The sequence below is a fragment of the Saccostrea echinata genome, unplaced genomic scaffold (assembly GCF_033153115.1).
Source record: "Saccostrea echinata isolate AGI-Se365-2 ecotype Australia unplaced genomic scaffold, CSIRO_AGI_Sech_v1 ptg000022l, whole genome shotgun sequence".
Lineage (NCBI taxonomy): Eukaryota > Metazoa > Mollusca > Bivalvia > Ostreida > Ostreidae > Saccostrea > Saccostrea echinata.
This window is the reverse complement of record NW_026889771.1, coordinates 10,749,831-10,759,287: the sequence shown is the minus strand read 5'-3', so window position 1 is coordinate 10,759,287 and position 9,457 is coordinate 10,749,831.

The following is a 9,457-nucleotide window of genomic DNA, read 5'->3' as shown; positions in this document are numbered from 1 at the left end:
AAATAAGATATGCTTGCTACCTAAACTCACTTTGTTTGCCTACAGAGACACTTAAGATAGATATATTTATCTGGATAAAGAAACATTTTCAAGAAAAAACTACAGTTCTTTGAAAAATTATTTTGTATTTATAAGTTATAGGTATAAATAGATTTTAGGATTTAAAAATATTAGGTTAGCATTTTTTTTTTTATCTTACCTTTTTTTACAAAAAGTTCACCAAAAATTGGTATATCCATGTTATATTTCAGATATATCGAAGAAGGTAGGTATTAAATTTTATGTATTTAAATCATATCATCTTTAATATTTTGTAATTAAGTTTACATTAAAGTTTAATAATAGTAACTGATAAAAGTATTTCAGAATATAGAAGATTAGGCAATGCCTCCACGGTCCTGGAAGGGGAGCACTGGAACTCTGTGCACTAGATATTCTCTGATTCAAGGACATAACATCTTGTCGAAAGTTACTAAAATAGGATGAATTTATACAAGGTTTTTTATGCAATTAATCCGATTGAGTGACTTTTATTACAATTGTTTGCTTTCATCTCTCAACTCGTAACTTAATCATCCTCCCTTAAATTTAATGTGAAATAAATTCGGAGAGAATTATTCAAATTGTGAAATCAGACAGGATTCCGAAAATGGTAACTTGTCGGTAATATTCTCCGCCATTATTGGTCGATAAGGCATGTTAAACTTTTTACGGGAATCAATAATTTGCCAATAACTGCTTAATATGAACTAGCCCCTATCGACAAATCATCCTAAGAGTAATTTGTCGGCGGGGCCCCTGTATTTACCCTATCAAAATCTCATACCAAGGAAGACCAAGTGGACTGCTTTACCAAGATAAATCATGTCGAAATATGTGATATACCTTTAAAATCCGGAAACCATGCAAATATCATTATGGATAGTTCTTCAGTTTATCTTTAAAAATCCAAATTTTATATAAATTATCAAAGATAAATATTCTGGAAAAAGATAAAAATAAAACTCTGTGCATTGGGCCGTAAGTTTTGTTGAAGTATCTTGATAATGTCATATGCACTTTCACAAGCCTTGCTTTCCATGACGACAACGCATATTGGATGTTTCTAAAATATGTCTAGAAGAACATGCATGCTGTCGTGCTCAAAAGATAATGTTTTTAAGACCTTAAAGCATGCTATCAAGGAACTGAATGTCGTAACTATAGCAGACACACAAGCAAAGGTTTGGGGAATGAAGAAAGGACTCTAAAATTAATGAAGCGAAAATAAGGCCTTTGTATTCACCTGTTCAAATGCCTTGTTGTCGCTATAATTAATTAGTTTCTGCCTAAAAATGGAAAGAGCCTTGCAATTTATAATTCATAATTCTTTAAAAAGAAAATGTCAGAAGACTATTTTGTAAAGTCATTAGAATTCACAGCCTAAACGATTTATCTTGCTGGGGTTCATCTCGATTTCACAACCAACTTATAGTCTATAGTAAAGGTAACCCTAAAACGAATCGGAATGCCCCAAATTAAATAGATTCTGCCCTCTTCGGAGAATACAGATATAATACAGCTTACACAGATCGAACACACGGCTGAGTGCATGAAGCTGAATTGATATAATATAAACCTGATCATAAATTTAAATAAATACTGAACTCTGGTGATAAAAAGTGCTCTAGGAAGGTGATATTTCTCTTTATCTGCAAAATACAAATTCACAAAATGATATTTAACGTCTGATTAAAGGATTAAGAGTAAAAAAAATCTATAAAAAAATATATTACGTACATTTTAAAGGCAACAACAAAAAATAAAATAATTTAACTATATCTTTCATAAAGAGATCTAGAACATTATCCAAAAAAAAAGTTTGGTGTTCATTCAGAATAGATATTTGTTTAAAAACACATTCATGCGACACCATAACATCAAACGGATGTGTATTTTTGCGAAACTGCAGATCTTAAAATTCTTTCATCTTTTTACTGACAATTTATCACAGAATGTGGGCTGTGTTGCTTCCGCGAGAAACTTACACCTTGCTGGTATGCAGAAAGTATAAGGGACATGATGCAGTGTAAAAGCTCCATTCAATCAAGGTGTTGAATATGTTTAATTGATTACCAGCCTTCATCTTGCAGATCTGATCAAAAGATACCAACCTTCACGAATGCACCAGATTTGTTTTCTTCTGCGCGACTGGAAAGGGATCATTTAAGACCAAGATTCTCAGCACAGGTCAACACTTTGTACAGAATTCCATTAGATTCCCTTTTTATTGGACTGGATTAAGGTAATCCGTTTATCCCTTAATGGGTTTAATACCTGGTAATTTTCGCATTATGCCAATGTCACTGGATATAGATCATGTTGCATTACCTTCGCTATCTTCATCAGTTCAGTCGCGTTGTATCGGAGTAGCTTTTTCTATCCTTTAAGTAATTTTTGTTAATCTTCATAAATCTAACTTGAATGTAGGTGAGAAAAACTTAATCTTGTGTCAAACCCAATACATTCCCTCTTTAGCTTTTTGTAATCCCCATGCTGAAAAACTTGAATAGATAAATATATGTAACGTAGTCTGTCATCTGTTGAATTACCAAATTGGTTTAAGATTTTAACATTTTATTCGTCAATTTTCACGATGCAAGCCTTAAGCAAAATGTATTTACTGCACTTGAGTTGTTGAGTTGTAATTTAGTTGAGTTTGTTTTAAATCATGTAATATAGTTTGTCATCTTTTTAAATACCAGACTTTTTTATCTCACTTTCTTAAGCAAAGTATCTTTCAGAACTTGTTGCGTTTGTTCAAATGGCTGTTCCATATCTCAAGATATTTGAACAAGAAAATATCGCATATACCTTTTCTTCATTTATGGTGAAAAACAGACGTTTGGCCCATTCCAAAGTCCAGAACTGTATGGATGTGAAAAAAAAATGTGGCTTTTGAACCCAAATTCGCAAAGCAAAACCTGAATGTAATTGGCCGGAAGTGACGTACTGCTCATGACGCTGTCGATAAGAAAACTCTGCTAGTGTACTATATTCTCGTAGCAGATTCTACCTACCGATAACACAAAGAGCTCAAAACTACCGGCCGAAGACAGAATAATTCTGAAAAAAGCAAGAAACTATTGCTGGAAACTTAACTTTCCAGAAAATATTACTTGTAAATAGCCCTAATTAGCTTATCAAGCCAAGTCTGATGAAAAGAAGGAAATCAGATTGGGACTTCTAAAATGTTATAATATTGACAAAATACCCATAGTCAGGCATCAGTGAAAATGACATAAAAACGCAATAAAACCTGTACCAGCAGAAAGAACTAAACATGAAAGAGAGATTCGTACGAAAGAGTCAACAAAAATCAATTCGGAACATCATGAAAGACATTTTTTTTCTCGAAAGATTCAGAAGATGCTAGAGGAACACCAAAGAATAGTGGATGATAGATACGTTGTATTTCTGTGTAATATGGTATTCTAAGAACAAAAAATGACATTGTACTAGCTTTTTCCTCATTGACTAAGTGCAATAGAATTAGAATCATTTATTTTTTCTCAAGTTCTCCCAAGGTCAGTTTGGTACTCTTGCATTAATGCTGCAAACTCGTGATGAACGTGAGTAAGGAATTGGAAATGCTGTACCGAAAAATATACAATTTTGAAGATAGGAATGGAAGATAGGACATTGTACAAAACACTGCGCTGCGATTTTCCAAGTATTTGGATTGAACCATGAAAAAAGAAATCATTCTACCGTACGGCACCATAAAACCACAAATATCTAAATTAAACATCATAAACAACAATAGATGAATAATGTACTGGCTTGAACACAGTAATTTGGTTCCAGAGCATACAGGAAGTCAACATGCACCAGACATGGGTGTTTTATCTCTATGGTAGATCGACACTAAATCAAAATCGTATTCCAGGTTTGGAATGATTTTGCAACACTAGTCTGATTTGAGCAACATAGCTTTTTTCCCCTATTGATTAAGAACACTGAAAAAAAGTGAGCGCAGCATATGAAGCGCATAAATGGTTAAAGGGCTTAGTGTAGCAGAAATTTCTCACATTGCGGAAACAAATTTATTTTTATCATTTAAATCATCGATATTTATGGGGGGAAAAGTTAAAAACAAGTCTGTATGTGATGCACAGGAAGCCTTGAATTTGTGGCTGGACTTTAAAGGATTATAAAAATTTTCAAAGTTTATTTGGAATTTTCTTTTTTACATCTATGGGCTCATCTGAAACAAAATTTGTACAGAATGTAAGCATATCTTTTTAATGTAAAGGTTGTCTCTTATTTATATTTTTTTAGAGGATAACCTTACCACACATGACAACAAAGAAAATTTATTGATCCATGACAGAAAACAGAACAGAACTAGCAATCTGAAGACATAATTTCATTTCAAGTCAAGTGTTTGATTTCATTAGTTTTCCGTTGTTGTCCGTTTGTCTTAATTTTCGTCAAACTGGAGATTCTCCATTTCTTACCGACCGTTCGCATTTGGGATATTTCTTTTTTACCTGTCAAGTGCTTGATAATTTTCCCGACCATTCCATCACCTTACAGTGGTAAAATAATTATTACGAGGTAATAAACCATTTATTGTCTCTTTATAGTGCGATCAATTTTCATCTTCTTGAGTGGCATTTGGTGAAAAATAAATACGCATCTCACTAATCAGGGAGCTTTAGTTTCAGTTCATGAATCTCTAAGAAAATGTCTTTTATTAATTGCTAATAAAACGTACTCAGCCGAAACAGCGACAGACTATAGAAATGCAAATATATATCGAAATGTATACATACCTACTTTCTAGAATCAACAGTTGTGAGTTATTTAAAACATCATTAAAAATCTGTTACGAGATTTAATTTTTCCACATTTAGATAGTCCATGGTTTTTCGCTAGCAGATAGGTACATGTAAGTGGCTGAACCGTACCCCCACATGCAAGAAAAGATGGCCAATAGAGTAAACATGTGTGAATAAACTGAACACTAACTGTAAACCAATATGTATTGCTGAACCATATCGTAAAGCCAAGCGTGAAAATTTCACGAAAAACAAATATAAATTGACAGGTCAGTGATGCTCAAAACTCAAAAGATTTTATCAATTGTAAAGCAAAGCGATACTCTGAAATTAATGAAGAATTCGTTTTTTCACGAGAAGAAGGGAGTAGCTTTTACACGCCATTCATTGGGTGTTTGTTTCAAAGTCACTAGAATTTAAACATGAACTTCTCGTACTTGGTCATTAAAGTGCTTTTCAAGCCAATGAATGGCTTTTGTTCAATGACTGTTTCGGAATGGGTGAGCGCTTGAAGACTATACGTAGTTGAAGAAATCCGTATCTGTGTCCATTGTTTTTCCGAGTTATTCGATTTTTATCAGTAACTTAAACTTTACCATACAATGGAACTGACAACTTCTATTTCTATGATAAAATGCTGAAGCAAGATGTTGACAAAACTAAATTCCCACCCACTGTCCATTGTTCAGATGATTGTACATTGTAAAGTGCATGTGTAATGGGGAAAAAGGTCGTTGACTTCGACCAAAAAATTACATGAAATCTTTTAATCATGATAGTCATCGACATTGTTTTATCAGTCAATTTGTGGTTTTAAAAATGTGTCAAGGTAATTTGAATTTTGCAACTTGCTTTCTCTTTCAGTTTATTTTTTTGTAACTGCCACCACTATTAAATGTTCAACTAGTTATTGACTAAAACAAAATTATACTGCCAAGATTTTTTTTCCCCTAACATTTTGCTTCCTGCCTGAAAGGAGTGTAATTTTTCTTTCTTGTATTTTAGTATGTTAATACCGCCTTTAAGGTAAATCAAGTCAAATTTATTCAGAATATGACGCTTCAGTTTCCTTTACAAATACTAAAAACCCATAATAATTCGCATGAAAACCTGGAAGCTGATCGCCGCCATCAAGTAGAAAGGCCGAGAAAATTATAAAATCTCATAGAAATAACATGAAATATGTATAAAAGTCCGGCACTAAAGAAATATCTTTCATATTTATGTTCATAATTCCTTTAAGGCGGTAGGGGAATGTCATTTATGTGTCTCGGTAAACTAAGTCTGATTTTGACAATAACGATATGATAATCAGCAATACAATTTCTTAGCATTCATATAGACACTCGTTTTTTGTATCTTTGCAAATAAAAGATATGATAAATTACACCACAGTACGTTATTTAAATGAAAATATTTTCAAAGGATCATTTCAGTTAGTTTTGTAACTGTATTCGAGTTCCATGATGTGGTAAGGTTGTGTATAGGTTAATGTTTTCAAAAAATTGTATCTTTGCAAAAAAAAAAGGTATGATGAATAACACCACAGTATCATATTAAAATGAAAATATTTTCAAAAGATCAATTCAGTTAGTATGCCAGTTCCACTCTTTGGTTGTATATATAGTGTATGGTATTATAATTTTTAAAAAAAAAAGATACTGGTCATCTTTCACACTGTGCCTATTTTTGATAAAATCAGTTAAAATAAATGTGATTTAGACGAATGGTTTTTAATTTATAAATGACTTACATGTTTTTGATATTCAAACTAGAAGAATAGTTGAATTCTGTATAAATAGGTTGAGTGTTTTTCCTATAGCATACATTTACCCTTTTTGATAACTTTGGACATACATGTAAAGTGTGTTAAAATATTTTGAAGGATAGCGAAAGAGTGGTCAAAAACTCATGACCTCTTTTTCTTTTAAGTATAACTATAATTATTTGACAATAAAATATACTTTCTGTAAATAGGCCCCCACAGAGTACTCCAGAGTGCAAGAACCCAAAGCAACAATGTGCTTATTCCCAAGTGTTCTCTGTTTCCTTGGAAACTGATCAGATACCACTCTGTTTCGGTCTATACCAGAATGGCCTTGGCATAAAAAACTGCGTGAGTAACACTAAGTTTTATTCACGGTGTCCCGATAAAGGATAAATGACTATTCATTGAAGTACTAGAAGTCATAAGGGACAAATACATATATTTAACGGAGAAAAAGCAATGTTGTGTTCAAACTCAATGGCAGGCCCGAGGGCCGACTATTTGATTGAATTGCATACTTCAACCGAAATCACCGGCTGATATCGAAAATTGCAAAAATTAAAGCAAAAATATCAATTTTAACGGCACTTCTGGGTTAAATAACCTTTAGTTATCAAAAGATTAATAAAAACAGATAGTAAGTGCCTCCAATTTAGGTATTGTAAGTACAGATCTATATATTTGGTACATAGACTCTTCTTGTCATGTGGCCAAAGAAAATTAAAAAAAAATGTAGTTTGTTTATCTGCCTTCTTTGGGAAAACATCACTGCCATGTTTTTGATCTGATGGAAAATAGTTGATCAGGAATCAAGGTGGTAAAATAAAAAAAGCATTTTAAGAAATATAAATAATTTATCATAAAATCATAATTTAAGATATATTCTCTCTCTCTCTCTCTCTCTCTCTCTCTCTCTTGAACTAGCAAGTTTTATTTGAATGAAAAAAAATCAATATATATTTTTCCTGGTAAATAAAACAAAAATAACTGTAATTGCATATAAAAATTACCATCAATTATTCTTTAAGCTTTCAGGTTCAAACGTCAAATATTCATATTTGACTTCATGTTTCAAACGTTCAGTTAGTGCAGAGAGAAAGGAAATATCCAAACGGCTTTGAAAGATAAACAAATGTCCACAAACACAGCTAGGTGGCAGTAGCGTTCAGTTTCTTTTTTGCGTTAAATTAACAAACAGAACAAGTTTACATTTCCGTGCAAGATTTGTTTTATTTTTTCAGATTATTTTAAAATCGCGCTTTCCTGTGTTTTTTAAGAAATAAATAAACACAGCAAATTATTACGAAAATATGTGTAATCTCCCGCTGCTTCTCGGTTGTCGTAAACGTTTGCCATATGCATTGGATTCTGGATTTTCGGCGCGAAATACCACGCTGTCAAACAGTATAATTCTTAATTAGCAATCGATTAAGTTCCTATCCGACTCACTTAGCGTCAAGTGGATAGAATACCTGTTACTTTAGAAAAAAATCTCTGCCAATCTTCGTCTAAAGATTACCAATAAATGGTAGTGTTAAGAATTTTCTTGAAAGCCGTCGGTTAGGATAATCAAATTATTTGAGAAAACCATTCTAATTTTGAAAACTATTTTTTGTCCTTAAGATATTTTTCAATTGATTTGGGTAAGGATAATAAAAGAAATGTCTTAGAATTGACTCGGTGCAAGTAAAAATACTCTGTATAGATTTAAACGAGTGTAAATAATTAGTAGTTATTAAACCTACAGAATAAAGATATAGAACTAACACCCCTCCCCCGATATTGGGCAATAAACATAATAGATAAAAAATTGAATAAGACACATATTCATGGTACAGGACTATAACTCTTTGCCTTATAAATGCCCCCATTCTTACCCAGTTGACAGATCCTTGTATAACATATGGATTAAATTACTGATATCTTACAATCTGTTATAAAAGGTTACCACTTTTCAATTTTTTACTCAATTTTATAAATCAACAATTCTTTTCATTGTGAATCTCCCACAGTAACCTATTTGCATTCGTGATAAGTGCAGCAAGTTCGAATTATTACCCTCCCAAAATTATAAGTTGATTTTGAGCACCCTTCATATATCTTGGAGTATTTTTCATTATATGGGTACTCTATCGTTGAATAACCTTCTAGCTTTCTAAATTTGATTAGAAAGGAAATTCGTATGAAGAAGACTCTTTCTTGGGTTCTTCAATGTCCACAGAAAACTCCGTGTGGTCTTGCACATTTCAGACAGTTCTCGCTAAAGGTATCTATGGAGAGAAACGGTCGTGTTTCATTTAAAAGTTTCATAAAAAGTTTTATCTAGAAATTGTTTTCTCTTGGATTAAAATTCGTCTCCTCTTTCCTCCTCTACATGTAAAACTCTATCTCAACGTGTCCGCGTGACCTTTGGCGGTCGTCTGCGTCTTCGCTAACGATACCGAAATTCGGGCCATAGGAGGGGGTATTTCGCGACTCTGCGCTGTTCTGTTTACCCCGCGGTGTGATACAATTAGAGTCTATTATTCAGTAGCCATAGATAACCGTTGCGTTTCCCGCTTTTTAAATCTCTCGCCATGAAAACAGACGATTCAATTGCTATAAGTCTGTCTGCATATTAAATTGCCTTGTTTTTCCATCAAATTTCTCTGTCTTAAATCCGTAGCTCACTTGGACAAATAGAACTTGTTGAATAGTTGTAATATAGTATTTGTTCGGCCCAAAGGACAATCGTCTGAAGTCTTTATCCAAGGCTTAAGGCCAACCAATAGCATTTTTTGATCGTATGCTAGATATAGATTTGGCATGATGCAGTAATTCTTTTTCAAGTCTCCACCACTGGAATTATATCATGCTAATTGAGCTA